General features: G+C 34.4%; 1 long non-coding RNA gene across 3 annotated transcripts in view; it reads right to left on the reverse strand.

Moving 5' to 3' along the window:
* LOC140685887 (uncharacterized) overlaps window positions 1–18,233 on the reverse strand; it is a 359,629-nt gene that overhangs the window by 146,274 nt on the left and 195,122 nt on the right. The window contains exon 4 of one of the 3 annotated variants that reach the window (XR_012059340.1): window positions 17,127–17,261. The exons of the other annotated variants lie outside the window; for them this stretch is intronic. This is a non-coding gene — a long non-coding RNA (uncharacterized lncRNA). The remainder of the gene's footprint in view (window positions 1–17,126; window positions 17,262–18,233) is intronic. 3 annotated transcript variants of the gene reach the window in all.

Consider the following 18,233-nt stretch of genomic DNA (forward strand, 5'->3'; position numbering starts at 1 on the left):
CATTAGAGCCCTATTTAACCCTTTAACAAATTTCCAAACTATTTTACAATTCCATTAAAAAGCCCATGACTAAGATAACTCAAATCTTTTAGAATCTGTTTTTAAAATGTTCAACCAGAGGAACAAATAAATAAATATGAAAATAAAATTCTATTTCAGAAGTGTTGTTGTTGTTGTTGTTGTTGTTTTTGTTGTTGTAACCTTGTGTTCACCCCTACATCAAGTTGTATTGAACATCTGTCAAATTTCTTGCCTTTCAGGAAATGATTGCTCAGTCATATTTTTGCAGGAAAAAAAAAGTTACCTTAAAATAGAGTAACACTCCAAACTATAGAAAGACAGTATCATCACTACAGTTCTTACAAATGTGCAGTTCATTACTTCAGAAAATGGTAACTACATCTGTTCATTTCTTCCATCTCCAGAAATAATCTCCTGTGAATGCTGCCCAGTATATCAATTTCCCCTCTACCACTCATGGTGTAATAAAGGATTAGGTATTGGAAATCCCACTTCTATTCATTTCTTTTTTTCCCCTGATTCCAAGGACATAAGGAGACATCAAAAATAGTTCAGAGGTGAGCTTACTGCCATTATTTTTTGATATAAATAAAACTTTTTAAAAAGTAGCTGAAATTTTAAAATTTTATTTCATTTTCATACTCTATCCATTCCTGTATATTCTTGTATAAATATGGGATAAAACATGTATAACTATAGATCCTATAAAGACAATTCATATAGAGATTCACAGCATTAGCAGAATTTTATCCCATTACATATAGTCAACTAAAAATTTGGGGACACATCTGAAAGTTTGCAAACACTCACATGGAATTAACATTCCAATATACAAACTCCTCACACTTCACTGCATGTCAGCTCAAAATTCTTATAGGAAGAGAATGATTTTTCATATATGATTATTCCATAGAAATCTTAGAGTTGAGATAATTAATACACTCTCTTCTAAACTTACAGTGTTCACAGTAGACTTGGGGTAAAATCAGTTTCACAGTTTTTTCTGTTTGTTTTCTGCTTTTTCTATTTACTGTTTTCTTGAGGAAGATTTGTGAGAAATAAAATATTTGGTCATAAAAATTAACATTCATATTTTCAATATACTAAATATATTTTCAGATATAAAATGTAAGCTTAATAAGATAAATTCTTTACACTAACTATGTGAATTAATTATGAGTAACTGCTGTTAAGCAGAAAAGTTTAAAGGAACAAGTAATAAAATTTTTATATTTATGCCAATCTCCAGATCCAGTTGTACTAACTCTTATGTTTCAAACAAGTGATTCTAATAGTCTCAAAATTAGGATCTATGAATAAATAAGAATTAGTAAATCCTTTATGTAACTGATGCATGGATGAAATGAACAATTTCAAACGAGTAGATGTTCAAAATCTATTTTGAAAGTTATGAATGGGTAGAAGATATGAATGGGTAAAAGTTATGAATGGGTAAAAGCAGCCTGGGTGAAACAGAGTACCAAGTATTTGATTTTTTAATATGATGCTAGAATATACATTTTTCTTACAAACCATGTATGAGTTAAATTTGAAAGTCAGAAGTCATGTAATATAAAAATTTATGTAATCTGCCTATATACATTTTCCATGATATATAAGAAGAGATATGAAATTTATAATTAAATTACATTTAATATCATTCAGTATGATTGAAGTATACAAAACAATTATAAAAAACATATTAACTGAATAGGGCCTACTACTTAAATGTTCAACCAATAGTTACACAGGGCCTCTGGCTCTAGAAGGCCCCACTTTTGGGGTTTAATGTTGTGGCAGTCATCTTGAAATTCTTAATTTTATTTCTGAATTCCTAAGTGAAGTATTTGGTAAGTGAGGATCCATGAGGCAACGAATCATGCACCAGGTGCCTGGGATCTCAGCTCATGTGCCATATCTCATCCTGCCACTCTCCATTTCCCTAGAATGCATTCTTCACCACCTGCTCCATGTCTCCTGATACTCCAGCTCCACCTGTCCTTTCTCACACCATCTCTCTCCCACAGTAGCTGCTGCTCTCCACTTGGAGTGGCGATTGGGTCCCATCAGCAGATGGGAAAAATCTTCATTTCGTCTTTGCTCTCCACCCCTAGGAGGGGCCTGAGCACAATAAGAGAAAGATTGGGGTCTCCCCATATCTTAAAGCTTCTAGTACAGGGCAAGGTGACAGCTATCCTCTCTCTGGGCTGCAAGCTCCATTGTGTGTTCAGCAGGCAACTCTGCAGGGGCCTGTTGCCCAGCACTGATCCAGGTACCAACCACATCCTGGTGTGCAGGGTGCAATCTCCTGTAGGTCACCCAGTGGATATGAGCTAGGGTGGCAGACTGTGACAAGAAGATGCTGAATTCTCTGCCTCTTCCCAAGGCCACACATTTTAATTTTTCACCAAACCCTGAAAATTATATGCAGTCAGATATGACTATGAGTATGTATAAATGCCATTAAGCATTTTGAACATATGAAAAGATTTTTCCCTACCAGTAAATATTTTTTGCTCAAATAGTTTTTCACTTACTTGATGATTATTTTTAAGGTTTTTTGCTTAGCATGTAACCTCTTTATTTTGTGATAAAAATGCTTTCATATAAATTTCATCTTAACTACTTTTAGAATGAAATTTTGAAATTGAAAACAAAGTGTGCATTTTCCTTACTATGTATAGTTAGAAACATGCAGTCATTTTATTGGTTATTGGGTTTTTCATACAAACAGATATCATATCACTTTTAAGAGAAATATACACAAGGAAGAAGCTACAGTACCAGCTGGGAAAGGGAGCCTCAGGGAATATAAACTTGTCCTCTCAAATAGACATACGTTTAGTCTATTAGTTAAGGCCACAATTCCAAACCACCTGAAGACAAAACATTATATCTTTGGTTCTTTTTTATACAAGAACTATGAACTAGCAAACTTAATAATAAGGTGATATAATGGACTTATGCATTATAGCTAATTGGTTACATAAAATCTTAAACTCTCAGTCTCTGTTTCCCTCACACTTCTCCCTCCGTCACCATCATGTAAATCATAAAATGATGCTTAACACAAAATGGAAGGGACAAAAAAATTAAAAAACAAACAAACAAAGGCACACAGAAGAGGAATCGAGAGAAGAATTTATGAAGATAAAGCAAAACTTTGGGGACCGGGGAGGGTAACCTGGCATAAAAAGTGTGTCCTATGCAAACTTAATCTCCAATTAGAGCACAGATGACAATGTGGTTCTTTATCTTACCTTTTCTTTTATTGGACATCATACAACTCAAGGGTTCTTACAATCTAAGAGACATAAATGCTTGAAAGGCAGTGTCTTCCCCTCATCACCGAGACCAGATGTCTGTAATGGCAGCTATCACATTCACTTCCCGCAAACTCAAAGGATCTCAAGGAGGAACAAGCAAGTTAGGCCTACAATGTGTCTGGGGAGGGAGGTAGCTATAAAGGATTAAGCTGTTGGATGAGAGGCTGATACTTTCATGAAGTGGGGCTGGAAAGGAGGACAGAAAAGCAATGATGTGGTGGGGTCCTTAGTGGTCCATGTAGATAGGTTCTCCCTATCTGTGAATCAACAAATGGTTCTCAGGATAGCCTCACCACTCAGAATGATATAATGTTACCCACTCTGGTAGAATTGACATGTGAGGGAACAAAATACAGAATCAACAAACAATCTGCTTATTTCAGGGTAGAACTAATTATTTTTGCTAGTGCAGTGAACTTGGGCAGGACTGAAAAAAAATTTGTAGACTTCCATGCTAATAGACACACAAGGTTTCCAAATGAGGCCATAGGCAGATAAATCAGGAAAATGGGAAGCACTTATGCTTCAGTGGATTACTAATTAATCAATCTTCATTGGATTACTACAAATTTATCTCACCCTTCTCTATCTCTCTCTCTGCCTCTCTATACACACACACACATACACACACATGCCTCACCCTAATCCCTTTCTCACTAACTTCTATTCAACCTAACAAGCTACAGTCAAGCCTTCATTTCATATTAATTGTATTCAGTTTTTAACAGTACACCAAATACTTTATTGACTATAGCTATTCTTAGGTTTGAATTTTTATTGTTTGATTCTGCCATTTTTCACCTTGGTAATCCCCACTGATCATTCAGGTCTTGACATAAAAGCCTCATTTTTTTCTAGCAACCATTACCTGTTGCCCCACATATGGGTTATATACGCCTTTCACATTCTGCTGTAATTGTTTAGTTATCTCTATGATCATCATGTACCAAACTATTAAATCCTCAGTTTCCTATCTTGTATCTTGTCCTCTTCAATGTTATGTTTTCAGTCTACCAAAGAGTGCCTTGCCCAACTAAATGTGTTAAACATTATCTGGCATAAGCTCTTTTGGATGTAACAATATTCTCATCAGAGCTCAAAAATACCAAGTAAATCTATAATGACATTTTGATATACATGTCTTAATACACAACCTGCTAAAGCAATTGAGTGTATGTCCCAAAATCAAAACACCTGAGTTTAAAAAGAGCTCCACCTCTTGCAACTGTGTGATGTTGGGCAACTGGCTTTTCTTTCCATGCCTGAGTCATAATCTGTAAAATGAAAATAAAGATTCTGTACCTCATGACTTTGTTTTGAGGACTGAATGAGATTATGTGTGCAAAGCCCTCAGAACTTCATCTGGTGGTGTTAAATATTATGACTGTGATGTCTGTGAAACAATCTGGGGATTAGAAATTTTAAAAAAAGATGAAAAATACAATCTAAATACATATTTGGAACAAATAATAAATGAGGGAGGTAGATCGAATCAGTTATTCAGACATAAGGAAAATTCTAATGCTATGAAAGACGTACAATTATACTCCTTCCCAAAAGTTAACATGAAAAATATAAAAGCAATTAACACAAAAAATGTAAATGGCCAATAAATGTGTATCAGTGCTTAACTAAGTTCACACAGTGAATTGCTGGCAATGTCTTAATAGAACTCAGGAGTTTTTGTATTCAATCTGTTTTCCATTCTATTGTGTAACCTCTTCTTCAGTAATTATTCAGACTGTCTACTTGTGGTACACAGCAATAAACTCTGTACTAGAAACTTTCTTCATAACTTTTGTAAATTGGTTTTGCTTTGCTTCAAAAAACGTTCTTCCTTTTTCCTGTTCCTCTCTCTTTCAATCTCTCTTCTTTCCCTCCTTCCTTCTTTCTTTTCCTTCTTTTCTTTCTCTTCTTTCTCCCTTTCTTTGATTTAAAATATTTGCAAACTCTCGGGAAATTTTTAACAAAGATAGCTTTCATACAATCTACCATAAATGTATACACATTAAAAAATTATGCAATTTTTAAAGATTTGATATGTTGACTATTATTCTGTAAATATAAAGGCTAAAAATGGTTTATTTATTCACTGTACACAATGAAGATAGCATGGAATACTGTACTAATCTAATGCAAAAAATCTTGCATTCAGAAAATTATGCACTCATTCAACCTTAGTAAGCCTTTCTTAATTACATTGCAGAGTTGCATTAAATATGAAAAGCAAGCTTCTCCGGAAATCAGCAAACCTTGTATTGAAACATTCTTTCCCAAGCTTAAAATTGTAATTAGCCATTACTATCTATTACACACAGTAATCCTCATAATTGCTGCTTCTGTTCATTAGTTTCCTTTCTTGGAGCTCCTCTTTACATAATTAACAGTCTGACTTTTGTATATTTAAAATACTAAAGAGAAAACTTGGTATCAACAAAACAATATTATTCTCTACTTTAAGCAAAGGTACTCTGGCATATTACACTTGCTATAATAAAATACATGGTTTTAAACTATACAAACTGCTGAATGATTTCAAAATGTTAATAGCACTAAAATACATCCAGAAGCCTCAAATTTAGTTAGTATTAAAGTTTTCAAGTGGTGACAAACATAAAGTATATTTAGAATTGATTTTATATATAAATCTCTTGTTTGTATCCTTAAAATCTCACCTCCCAAATGTAGTCCCAAAATGCAAGGAAACGGCAAATAAACGTAATACGTTAAAATGAAGTTCTAAGAGTAATACTAAACATGTTTTAGTAACATGTTTATTTTATAATATCTAACACTTTATATTTTCCAAAGGAGAGAAATTCCAAATATCTAAACATGTTTCCATAATTTTTTCTTCTGTAAGTAGATTCCTTCTTATATTAGCAATCTCTGTGCTACATTAGCCATATATACATATATAGTAGCACATTTCTATAAAGGATAAGTCAAAGAGGTTTTTAGTGAAACACTGATTAAAATAAGATATGATGGCTATTTCATTATATACACAAAATCAGCAGAAGTAGTGGACAAAGATTGACAGTGTTCTTATATTAGCATCTTCCTGCAATAGGTATTTACAGCTCATCCAATGAAAAGGTGGAGCTTGTTTCTTTCCATTGAACACTGGCATGTGTGTGACAAGATGTGTCCAACGAAATTCAGTGGGAATGATACTATGCCAGTTTCAACTTCAGGAGTTTTTGTTTTGTTTTGTTTTGTTTCCCATGCTTTTACTCTCTCTTTCAGAAATCTGATCAGCTGCCTTATGAATAAGCCTGGACTAGCTAACTGGTGGATAAGAGGCATGTGAAACAGATAAACTATCCAAATTGAAAGTATCCTATGAACACTAATAAATCAAACACCAAGCAGAAGAACTGCCTAGCTGAGCCTAATTCAAATTGCCAACCATGAAATTGTGAGCTAAATAAAAATTTGTTGTTTTAAGATCTGATGTTTGAAATGATTTGTTATGAAGCAAAATGTAAGCAATACATTAGTTAATATAATAAACAAAATGGGATATTAAGATGGATGGTATTTGGAACAATGTATGAAGTTTCCTTTCATGATTGAATTACATTCTAGTAACAAAATTTTTAAAAATAATATATACTTTGGATAATTGGCACATTTTCATAAACACATTACATACACAGGTACAAAGAGATTCTTAAAAATTACACCTGATAGACTTGGGGTAGTCTGCATAATCCCTGAATCCTGATGTTATATTTTTGTGAAGTCTTCTCCCCTTGAGAGGGCATGGCCTGTGACCAGCTTCTAATAGACTATGGCAATGGTAAAAGGATGTCACGTCTATTATTTCATTACATTATATAATCAGCTTTCTTGCTAACTCTGTAAACTCTAATTCCATAGCTGTTTTTGAATAATAATTGGACCCTGTTGTGAAGCCCATGGGACAGGAAGCTGAAGGTGGACTTCAAATGATAGCCATCAAGAAACCAGAGGTCTCAGTCATATACTTATAAGGAAACAGATCCTGCCAAAATCCAAAGTAAACTTGGAAGAAGATTCTTTCCTGGTCAAGCCTCTAGATGAAATTGCAGTTGAACTGATACCCTAGAGACAGCCTTGTGAGACCCTGAGCAGAGGACCTAGTTAAACTCTATCCAGAATTCTGATCCAAAGTAACTGTGAGATAGTAAACGTGTGTTATTTCAAGCTACTAAGTTTGTGGTAATTTGTTGCACAACAATACACAACTAATGTGTTGAAGATGCACCTTGGTTTCATCTTGCTGCTTATAATAAATTGCAAGAGGAAAAATTTAAATTGAGGGGAAAACTGCTACCAAACATGACACAGGATATGATTTAAAAAATCCATATATAGATGGTAAGATATGTTAAAATAAAAAAAATTGACCTCTAACATATGGAATAGAGATAGGCTTTAATTTAGGCAAGAAATTTAAGATGTAACTTTACAAGTATTTGCTAAAATTACATGAAGATGAAAAGGTCAAAGTGTTCAGTCACATAAACAGCCATTTCAAGAGACTAAGGATATATCTCACAGATCTTCTCAATAAAACACTAAGACTTCTCTCTAAAAGCTTAAAAGCATGGTCCTTCAGCCATACAAGCAAAAGGTCAAGGTGGGGAAGGGCTTATCTCAAAAGATTTGTAGGTGTGCTTTTTGCTTAATGAACTGAACCTCAATGAAATCTGTAAGAGATCTACAAAATATCTAAAATGTACTTCAGCTAAGGCATCAACAACTTCTATTAAAAGGGACAAAGAGAGTCTAAAAAGAAAGAAGTCTGCTGGAACCCAAAAATACTACTTCCTGGAAGCCAGCCAATGAAATTATTTAGTTGGGAACACATTCTATCTTCAATGAGAACAGAATGGCTCAGGATGCAGAATCAATAGCCCAGAGGGTGAAGGCAAAGTCACAGAGAATTACTCCTAGACCTTGAAACACAATCAAGAAATTATTAACATTTGCCTAACTGGATTTCAGGATTGCTATGCACCAGTGACTTTTTTTTTTAACGTCCATTTCCCTTTTTTTGAATGAAAATATCTATATAGCTGGCCCTCCATATCTGCATATTTTGTAAAACTCATGTACACAGAGGGGCAACTGAATTCATTGTATTATGCCATACATCTTATATAAGGGATTTGAGCATCCATGGATTTTGGTATCCACGGGGGTTCCCAGAACCAATTTCACACAGACACCAAGGAACAGCTGGAGTTGCAGCTGTTTTTGTATGTCTGCCCAATATTGTATGTTCTGAGTGTTAACTTGTCTGTTTAGTATGTGCATATTGGTAGATCAAGAGGAACTATGCCTATGGGCCCTCATCCACACCTGGAGCTGATTTAGATTCTCAAATCTGAGCAGATTCTGTAATGGGATGAGACACTGGGAACCATGCGAAAGGGTGAAGGTATCTTGCATGTGGGAGGAACAGAAATAAGTGGAAATCAGAGGAAAGAATGTGCTGGACAGATCTGGGTTGGCCCCCTTTATAATCCCTGCCTCCTGATGTCCACACCCTTGTTTAGCATCTTCCTAGTGAGTGAACATTATTTATGATGTGTTTATAACTGATAAACAGTGACAAAAGTGAAAGATGTTATTTCTGTGATTATGTGACATCATATAAGACTGTCTTGCTAGCAGACTCATGCTAGACTCTACCTCTAACTCACTCTGAACAAGTAAGCAGCCCTTTTCAGAGGCCCAGATGGCAAGTACCTAAGAACAGCCTTTCGGAGCTGTGGGTGGCCTCCAGGTGACACCCATCAAAAGGCTAGGAACCCAAGGTTTAAAGATGTATGGAAATAGATTATGCCAAAAATGTAAGTAAACTAAGGAATATATTGTTAAATTGCAGCCTTGTGACATTCTAAAAAGAGGAATCAGCTCTGCTGTATTCAAACGCCATACTTCTGGAAATGATGAGATAATAAATGTGCTATTTTAAGTTAGCAAGTTTGTGTTATTTTACTATGCAGCAATTGGTAACTAATACAAGTAAATATTTGACTAATAACAAACATATGTATACTACCTTAGGCTGTTCAATATATGATTGAAAAGCTTCATTCTTCTCCAAGAAAATCAGATTATTTCCTCACAAATCCTTTGAAGTTTTTATTTGTAAGTCAAGTTTTGAAATAATTTTCTTTATAGGAGTAAAAGTACATTGCTTTAAACACAACATAAATTTATTTTTTTTAATTTCATGCATGTATTTTATAGTTGATGATAAAATTATTATCTCAGTACTAATTACTGAGCTTCCAACTATTGCACATGTGGCTGCTTTAATTTCTGGGAACTGTCTAGTACTTACACTTAGTTTTCATGGTAAAGCAGTTTTTGTCAATATTAGGATATTTGAGAATATTTACTTCCAATAACAACTATCTTTATATCAATAATACCCTGACTGTTAGTATTCTCTCTGTCATGAGCTTTATCTCCATAGATACTTCATCACTACTGACATTCCTCAACAAAATATTTTTAGTAAATCACATGAAACCCACAGGTCATGGAAGACAGAACTGATAAAAGTTAAGAAAAGGATTTCAAAAGTTAAAGAGTTAAAAAGATTCATGGAAAAAATCAAAGATATGAGAAGATCAGTAAGAAAGATAGGTCACAAGTATCAATGGTCTTCTCAAAGAAGAGAATTTAAATAACAAAATGTTATATAATACAAAATATTCCAGGAATAAAACAAGTTTTAATCCACCAAAAGAAATGGTGAATTGATAAATAGTCCAAAAAAGTTGCTGGATTTCAATAATAATAAAAAACCTGGGTAACATAATCAAGTAAAAACTAAGAGGCTATGTACAGACTTATTTCCAGGGACATTTAGCACCAGAATACGGTGGAGAAGTATCTATATAATGCTTAGAAAATAAATTATGTTCTGAGAAATGTATATCCATACAAATTGTCCTTTACGTCCAAGTCAAGAAATTGGATATATGAACATGATATAGCATAGAATTATTGATTTTGTGTTTCTTAAAACCACTACTAAGAATGAAGTTAACTTAAGAATGAATTTGCCAAAAACTGAAATACTTATATATATATGTAACAAAATATGTATAAGATCATATGAAGGAAATTATAAAACTCTGATGAATGAAATCAAGGAAGAACTAAATAAATGGAGAGACATCCCTTGATCAATAATAGGAATTCAATATTGTCAAGATGTCAGTTCTTCCCAGATTAATCTATAGATTCAATACAATCCCAATAAAAATCTGAGCAAATAAATTTATGCATATAACAAGCTGATTCTAAAATTTATGTGGAATGATAAAAGACCCAGAATGGCCAAGTCCATATTGAAGGAGAAGAACAAAATTGGAGGATTGGTGCTACCCAACTTCAAGACTTATTATATATCTACAGTAATCAAAACAGTGTGGTATTGTTAAAAGATTGGACAAATAGATCAAAGGAACAGAATAAAAAGCCCAGAAATCAATGCCCATTGATTGATTTGTGTATGTTGAACCATCTGTAGTACAGTCAAGAACAGTCAACTGACCTTTGACACAGAAATAAAGGCAATATAATAGAGCAAAGATAGACTCTTCAACAAACGATGCTGGAACAACCAACAACCACATGCAAAAAATGTAATCTAGATACGACCTTATACCCTTCATAGAAATGAACTCAAAATAGATCATAGACCTAAGTATAAAATGCAAAATTAAAAATCACCTAGAAGGTAACATAGGAGAAAACCTAGATCCCCTTGGGTATGGCAATAACTTGTAAGATACAACAACAAAGGCATGATCCATGAAATAAAGAATTGATAAGCTGGATTTCATTAAAATTAAAAACTTCCACTCTGTCGAAGACAAAGTCAGGAGTATGAGAAGAAAAGCCAAAGACTGGGTGAAAATAATTAAAAGTATAAAACTGACAAAGGACAGTTCTCCAAAATATAAAAAGAACTCCTAAAATTCAACAGTAGGAAAACAAACAATTGGATTAAAAGATGGGTCAAAGCTCACAGAGAAAAGAGAGAACACAAATACGCAAAATAAGAAAAGAAAATGGAGAGATTATAACTAATAGCATAGAAACACAGAATATCATGTGAGAATACTATGAACAACTATATGGAAACAAAATGGATAACCTAGAGGAGATGGACAAGTTTCTGGAAAAATACAGTCCACCAAGACTAAATCAAGAAGAAATTGACCACTTGAACAAACCAATCACTAGAAATGAAATCAAATTAGCAATAAAAAACCTCCCTACAAATAAAACTCCAGGACATGATGGCTTCACTGGGGAATTCTACCAAACATACAAAGAAGAACACATACCAGTCCTTCTCAAACTCTTCCAGAAGATTGAAAAGGAGGGAATACTCCCAAATTCATTCTATGAAGCGACTATCACTCTAATACCAAAACCAGGCAAAGACACTACCAAAATAGAGAATTACAGACCAATATCACTTAAGAATATAGATGCAAAAATCGTTACCAAAATATTGGAAAATAGAATCCAATAGCACATAAAATAGATTATACAAAATGATCAAGTGGGGTTCATCCCAGGGACACAAAGATGGTTCAACAAACACAAATCAATAAATGTAATGCATCACATCAACAAGAGAAAGGACAAAAACCACATGATCATCTCAATAGATGCAGAAAAAGCATCTGATAAAATTCAACACCCATTTATGATAAAAACTCTCATCAAAGTGGGTATAGACGGAACATATCTCAACATAATAAAAGCTAAATATGACACACCTACAGCCAGCATAGTACTTAATGGTGAAAAACTCAAAGCCATCCCACTAAAATCTAGGACAAGACAAGGCTGCCCACTATCACCACTCCTATTCAACAGTCTTGTAAGTCCTAGACAAAGCAATCATGCAAGAGAGAGAAACAAAAGGGATCCAAATTGGAAAAGAAGAGGTAAAATTGTCACTATATGCAGGTGATATGATACTATACATAGAAAACCCCAAAAGGTCCACATAAAAACTACTAGAAATAATCAAAGAATTCGGCAAGATAGCAGGTTACAACATTAACGTACAAAAATCAGTTGCATTTCTTTACACTAATGATGAATCAACAGAAAAAGAAAGTAAAAAAACAGAAAAAGAAAGTAAAAAAAAATCCTCTTTAAAATAGTACCTAAAGTAATACAATACCTAGGAATAAATCTAACCAAGGAGGTGAAAGACTTATACATGGAGAACTATAAAACACTCATCAAGGAAATGAAAGAAGACTTAAAAAAAATGGAAAGATATCCCATGCTCCTGGATTGGAAGAATCAATATTATTAAAATGGTCATACTGCCCAAGATAATCTACAGATTTAATGAAATCCCTATCAAATTACCCAGGACATATTGCACAGAACTAGAACAAATAATAAAATTAATATGGAACCACAAAAGACTCACAATTGCCAAAGCATTACTGAAGAAAAAGAAAGCTGGAGGAATAATCCTCCCAGACTTCAGACAATACTACAGAGCTACAGTTATCAAGACAGCATGGTATTGGTACAAAAACAGACATATGGACCAATAGAACAGAATAGAGAATCCAGAAATGAACCCACAAACTTTTGGTCAACTAATCTTCGACAAAGGAGGCAAGAACATACAATGGAATAAAGACAGTCTCTTCAACAAATGGTGTTGGGAAAACTGGACAGAAGCATGTAAATCAATGAAGCTAGAAAACTCCCGTAAACCATACACAAAAATCAACTCAAAATGGATCAAAGACTTAAACATAAGACAAGATACAATAAACCTCCTAGAAGAAAACATAGGCAAAACATTATCTCACATATATCTCAAAAATGTTCTCCTAGGGCAGACTACTCAAGCAATAGAAATAAAAGCAAGAATAAACAAATGGGACCTAATTAAACTTACAAGCTTTTGCACAGCAAAGGAAACCATAAATAAAACAAAACGACAACCTACAGAATGGGAGAATATTTTTGCAAAAGATTAAACTGACAAAGGTTTGATCTCCAGAATATACAAGCAGCTCATATGACTTAGTAAGAAAAAAAACAACAACCCAATCCAAAAATGGGCAGAAGACCTAAACAAGCAGTTCTCCAAGGAAGAAATACAAATGATCAATAGACATATGAAAAAATGCTCAATATCACTAATTATCAGTGAAATGCAAATCAAAACTACAATGAGGTATCAACTCACACCAGTCAGAATGGCCATCATTCAAAAGTCCACAAATGACAAATGCTGGAGAGGCTGTGGAGAAAAGGGAACCCTCCTACACTGCTGGTGGTAATGAGGTTTGGTGCAGCCACTGTGGAAAACAGTATGGAGATTCCTCAAAAGACTAGGAATAGACTTACCATATGACCCAGGAATCCCGCTCCTGGGCATATATCCAGAAGGAACCCTACTTCAAAATGACACCTGCACCCCAATGTTCATAGCAGCACTATTTATAATAGCCAAGACATGGAAACAGCCTAAATGTCCATCAACAGATGACTGGATAAAGAAGAGGTGGTATATTTATACAATGGAATACTATTCAGCCATAAAAACCGACAACATAACGCCATTTGCAGGAACATGGATGTTCCTGGAGAATGTCATTCTAAGTGAAGTAAGCCAGAAAGAGAAAGAAAAATACCATATGAGATTGCTCATACGTGGAATCTAAAAAAAAAAAGAAAGAAAGAAATGACAAATGAACATAGATACAAAACAGAAACAGACTCATAGACATAGAATACAAACTTGTGGTTGCCAAGGGGGCAGGAGGTGGGAAGGGACAGACTGGGAGTTCAAAATTTGTAGATACTGACAGGTATATAAAGAATAGATAAATAAGATTATACTGTATAGCACAGGGAAATATATACAAGATCTTGTGGTAGCTTACGGTGAAAAAGAATGTGACAATGAATACATGTATGTTCATGTATAACTGAAAAACTGTGCTCTACACCGGAAATTGACACAACATTGTAAACTGATTATAACTCAATAAAATAAAACTAAAAAAAAAAAAAGGGTCAAAAACCTTAAAGGATAACTTGCCAAAGAAGATATATGGAAAAAAATTAAGCATACGAAAAACTGTTTCACATCAAATTTTCAAGAAAATGCAAATTAAAACAACAATGAGATACCACTACATACTTACTACAATGACAAAAATCAGAACCATGTCAACACTAAATGCTGAGTGAGATTGTGGAGCAACAGAAACCTTTCATTTATTTCTGGTGGGAATGCAAAATGGTATATCCACTCTGTAAGATACTTTGGTGGTTTTTCTACAAAATTTTATCCGAAGATCCAGCAATCTCACTCCTTGGTATTTATGCAAAGTATATGCATGCAAAATCCACACATGATGTTTATAGCAGCTTTATCCATAAATGCCAAACCTTGGAATCAATCAAGATGCCCTTCAGTAGCTGACTGGATAAATAAACTGTGGTGCATGTAGACAATGGAATATTATTCAGTGCTAAAAAGCTATCAAGCCATAAAAAGACATGAAGAAGTCTTAAATGCATATTAACAAAAAGGAGCCAATCTGAAAAGGCTACATACTGTGTGATTCCAACTATATGACATTCTAGAAAAGGCAAAACTATGGAGACAGTAAAAATATCAGCTGTTGCCAAAGGTTGGAGGGCTTTAAGGAGGGATGAAAAGGCACATCACAGAGGATTTTTAGGGCAGTAAATATTCTGTATGATACAATACTGATGAATATATGTCATTATACATTTGTTTAAATTCATAGAGTACACAACACCTAAAGCAATCCATCAACTATGAATTTTGGGTGACAATGTAACAATTTAGGTTTATCAGTTTCATAAATGTATCATTCTGGTGGGGAGTATTGGTAATGGGGAGGCTGGGGATGTGAAGGGTCAGTAGATACATGCATAATCTCTGTTCCTTCATTTTAATGTTGCTGTGAATTTAAAACTGCTCTAAAAAAATGAAATCAATAGAAAAAAGTGAAGCAGAGGAATTTAGAGTTACAAAAATAAGTAGGTCAGTTAGGATGGAGCACTTAAATGAAAGGGGTTATAGATTTGCTTTGTATCACTGTGTCATTTTAGAAGTATTTTTTTTCTCCTCTATGTGCATTGGAGAATTACAAACAAATGTTATAAAACCATTTCCAGAAATAATTATTTTGCCAAACTTCATTAAACTTAAGGCTATAACTAATTAAAAAAAACCAAAAACCAACCAAATGAAACAACATTTGTTCTTTGATTCTAATTTAGGAGCTGAAAGAACAAAGAAAAACTTTGAGCTTCATGGTAGCAGCAAGAAAAATCTTGATAATATGTGTTATGACCATGGAAGGAAGTGTGCCCAGTAACAGATGTGTGCCCATCATATGAAAAATAAAACAAAAGATGGAAGAAGGAGTGTTCTGTCAACAGGGACCACTAGTAAACTAAGTCTTTAAAACCAAGTCAGTATTATTTTGTTATGATTAATTTTATTTTGGAATGCCTCTGTGCAGCTTCCTAAATGATTTGTTTATCATTGTCCTTTTAAATACTTTTTCAGTATGTTTTGGCAAGATATGCTGACTAAAAGATGCATCTGTCCAGTTTTGTCTTGTTTAATTTTTTATTATGATAAGAACACATAACATGAGATTATACACTTAACAAATCTTTAAGCGCACAATACTGTATTGTTAACTATAGGCACAATGTTTCAGCAGATCTCTAGAACTCATTCATCTTGCATAACTGAAACTTCATAACCTTTGAATGGCAACTCCCCAATTCCCTCTCCTCTCAGCATCTGGCAATCACTACTCTGTCTCTATGAACTTGACTATTTTGGATGCCTCATATAATTGGAGTTATGCAGCATGTATCCTTCTGTGACTGGTTTATTTTGTTTAGCTTAATATCTTCCAGCTTAATTCATGTTTTTGCATATGGCAGGATTTTCTTTTTAAGGGCTGAATAATATTCTATTATATATATACATACATACACACACACATATACATACATATATATATATATACCACATTTTCTTTATATATTCATCTGTCAATGGGCATGTAGGTTGCTTTCATATCTAGACTATTGTTAGTAATGCTGCAATGAGCATGGGAATTCATGTATGCATTTATTGAGGTCTTGATTTAAATTCTATTAGAAATTATATATCCAGTTGAACTGCAAAATTATATGGCAATTCTATTTTTAATTTTTTGAGGAACCATCATACATTTTCTTCATTACTGCTGCATTATTTTACATTCCCACCAACAGTGCACAAGGGTTTCAATTTCTCCATATACTTGTCAACACTCGTTATATTTTTGGGGTTTTATTTATTTATTTATTTTTGGCAACAATCTAGCAGTGGTCAAGTGATGGATTATTGGGGGTTTTGATGTACATTTCCCTTATAAATAATGATTTTAGCAATTTTTTGTATACCAGTCAACCATTTATATGTCTTCTTTTGTGAAATGTCTATTCAAGATTTTTGCCCATTATTTAATCAGGTTATTTTTTGCTACTGAGTTGTACACTTTCTTTTATATTTTGGATAATAAGCCTATTTTTCCACATAAAAGGGGAAACCATTTACTTAAAAATAGCAGAAATAAGCCTGTACACATACGTACATATAGTATATAAGTTTATATGCATTCATTTATTCCAAAAGCAACTATCATACTAGTGTATTAAAATTACCTGCTGAAGGTACAGGTGAAGGCCCAGCTTGGAAGAAGTACTCTGTGAGGATGGTATACTGTCCTCCAAGAGGTAGTAAGATTATTGAATCACAGACCTCTGTCTCTGCATCCTCCATAGGAACAAAACATGGATCTGGAAAGCAGAGGTGAACTCTCTGACCGTTATATCCAAAGATTCATATCTGGAATCCTGTCCTTGAAGTCTGGGCTCTGCAGGGTTGGAGGGTCACATGCTGAAGGGGATGGTATCTTGGCAGTTTCCAGTGCACTGTAAACTATGTAAGCTAGGCTACCACTTGGGTATTTTGGACTCCCATGGTCCAGGGATAAGTAGGTCAGAAGAGAACTCATCACAGTGACAGAGAACACTGATTATGATTAAGAAGAGGTAGAGCTGCTGTCACACACTGGGGCCAAGAGGAATATGTGAGTAACTCAAGTAATCCACATGGACTCCTCTCCCTAGTTCCTTGCCTAACTGTGACTACGAATAAGTGCAGCAACTCCAGACTATGAAGAGTATAGTTACAAGGGACACAAGCTCCTCAAGAATCGCTGAGGCCATCAGAGGCAAGGGGTATTTAGAATGGACAGTGATGAAGGGAGACTTTGTGTACCAACTATAACCATGAAAACTATTCCAACAATGAGGGCTCTACTTCATCTCAGTAACCACCAATTCTGAGTTTATCCATAAGAAGAAAGTCAACTGGAACCCTGGAAGAGTGGCTCTCAAACACCTAACATGAATGAAGAAGGGGATCTGTCTTGTGCAAGAAAAAGACAATGAAGGTCATGAAGGAGTGCTGCTTGGATTTCCCTTCAAGAAAGAACTTGCTACTCAGCTAATAGTACTTCCAGGATTCACCAGCATTTGAAGTCCACTGCCTTCTCTTCAGGTATCCCTCAGCCAGGGGTTTTAATACAACAGGAGTTCGAAGCATTGGCTATTTCTAGCCAACATGGCACCCCTCTAACAGGTAATCTTCACTTTGGTTCTTCCCATTGGGTTGACAGATAGACACTGATGTATGAGACTTTAGCTGCAGAAAACTGCTTCAAACACTCTTTCCTTTCACAGCTGCATCTGAATCACAGTTGAAGG

The sequence above is a fragment of the Vicugna pacos genome, chromosome 2 (assembly GCF_048564905.1).
Source record: "Vicugna pacos chromosome 2, VicPac4, whole genome shotgun sequence".
Lineage (NCBI taxonomy): Eukaryota > Metazoa > Chordata > Mammalia > Artiodactyla > Camelidae > Vicugna > Vicugna pacos.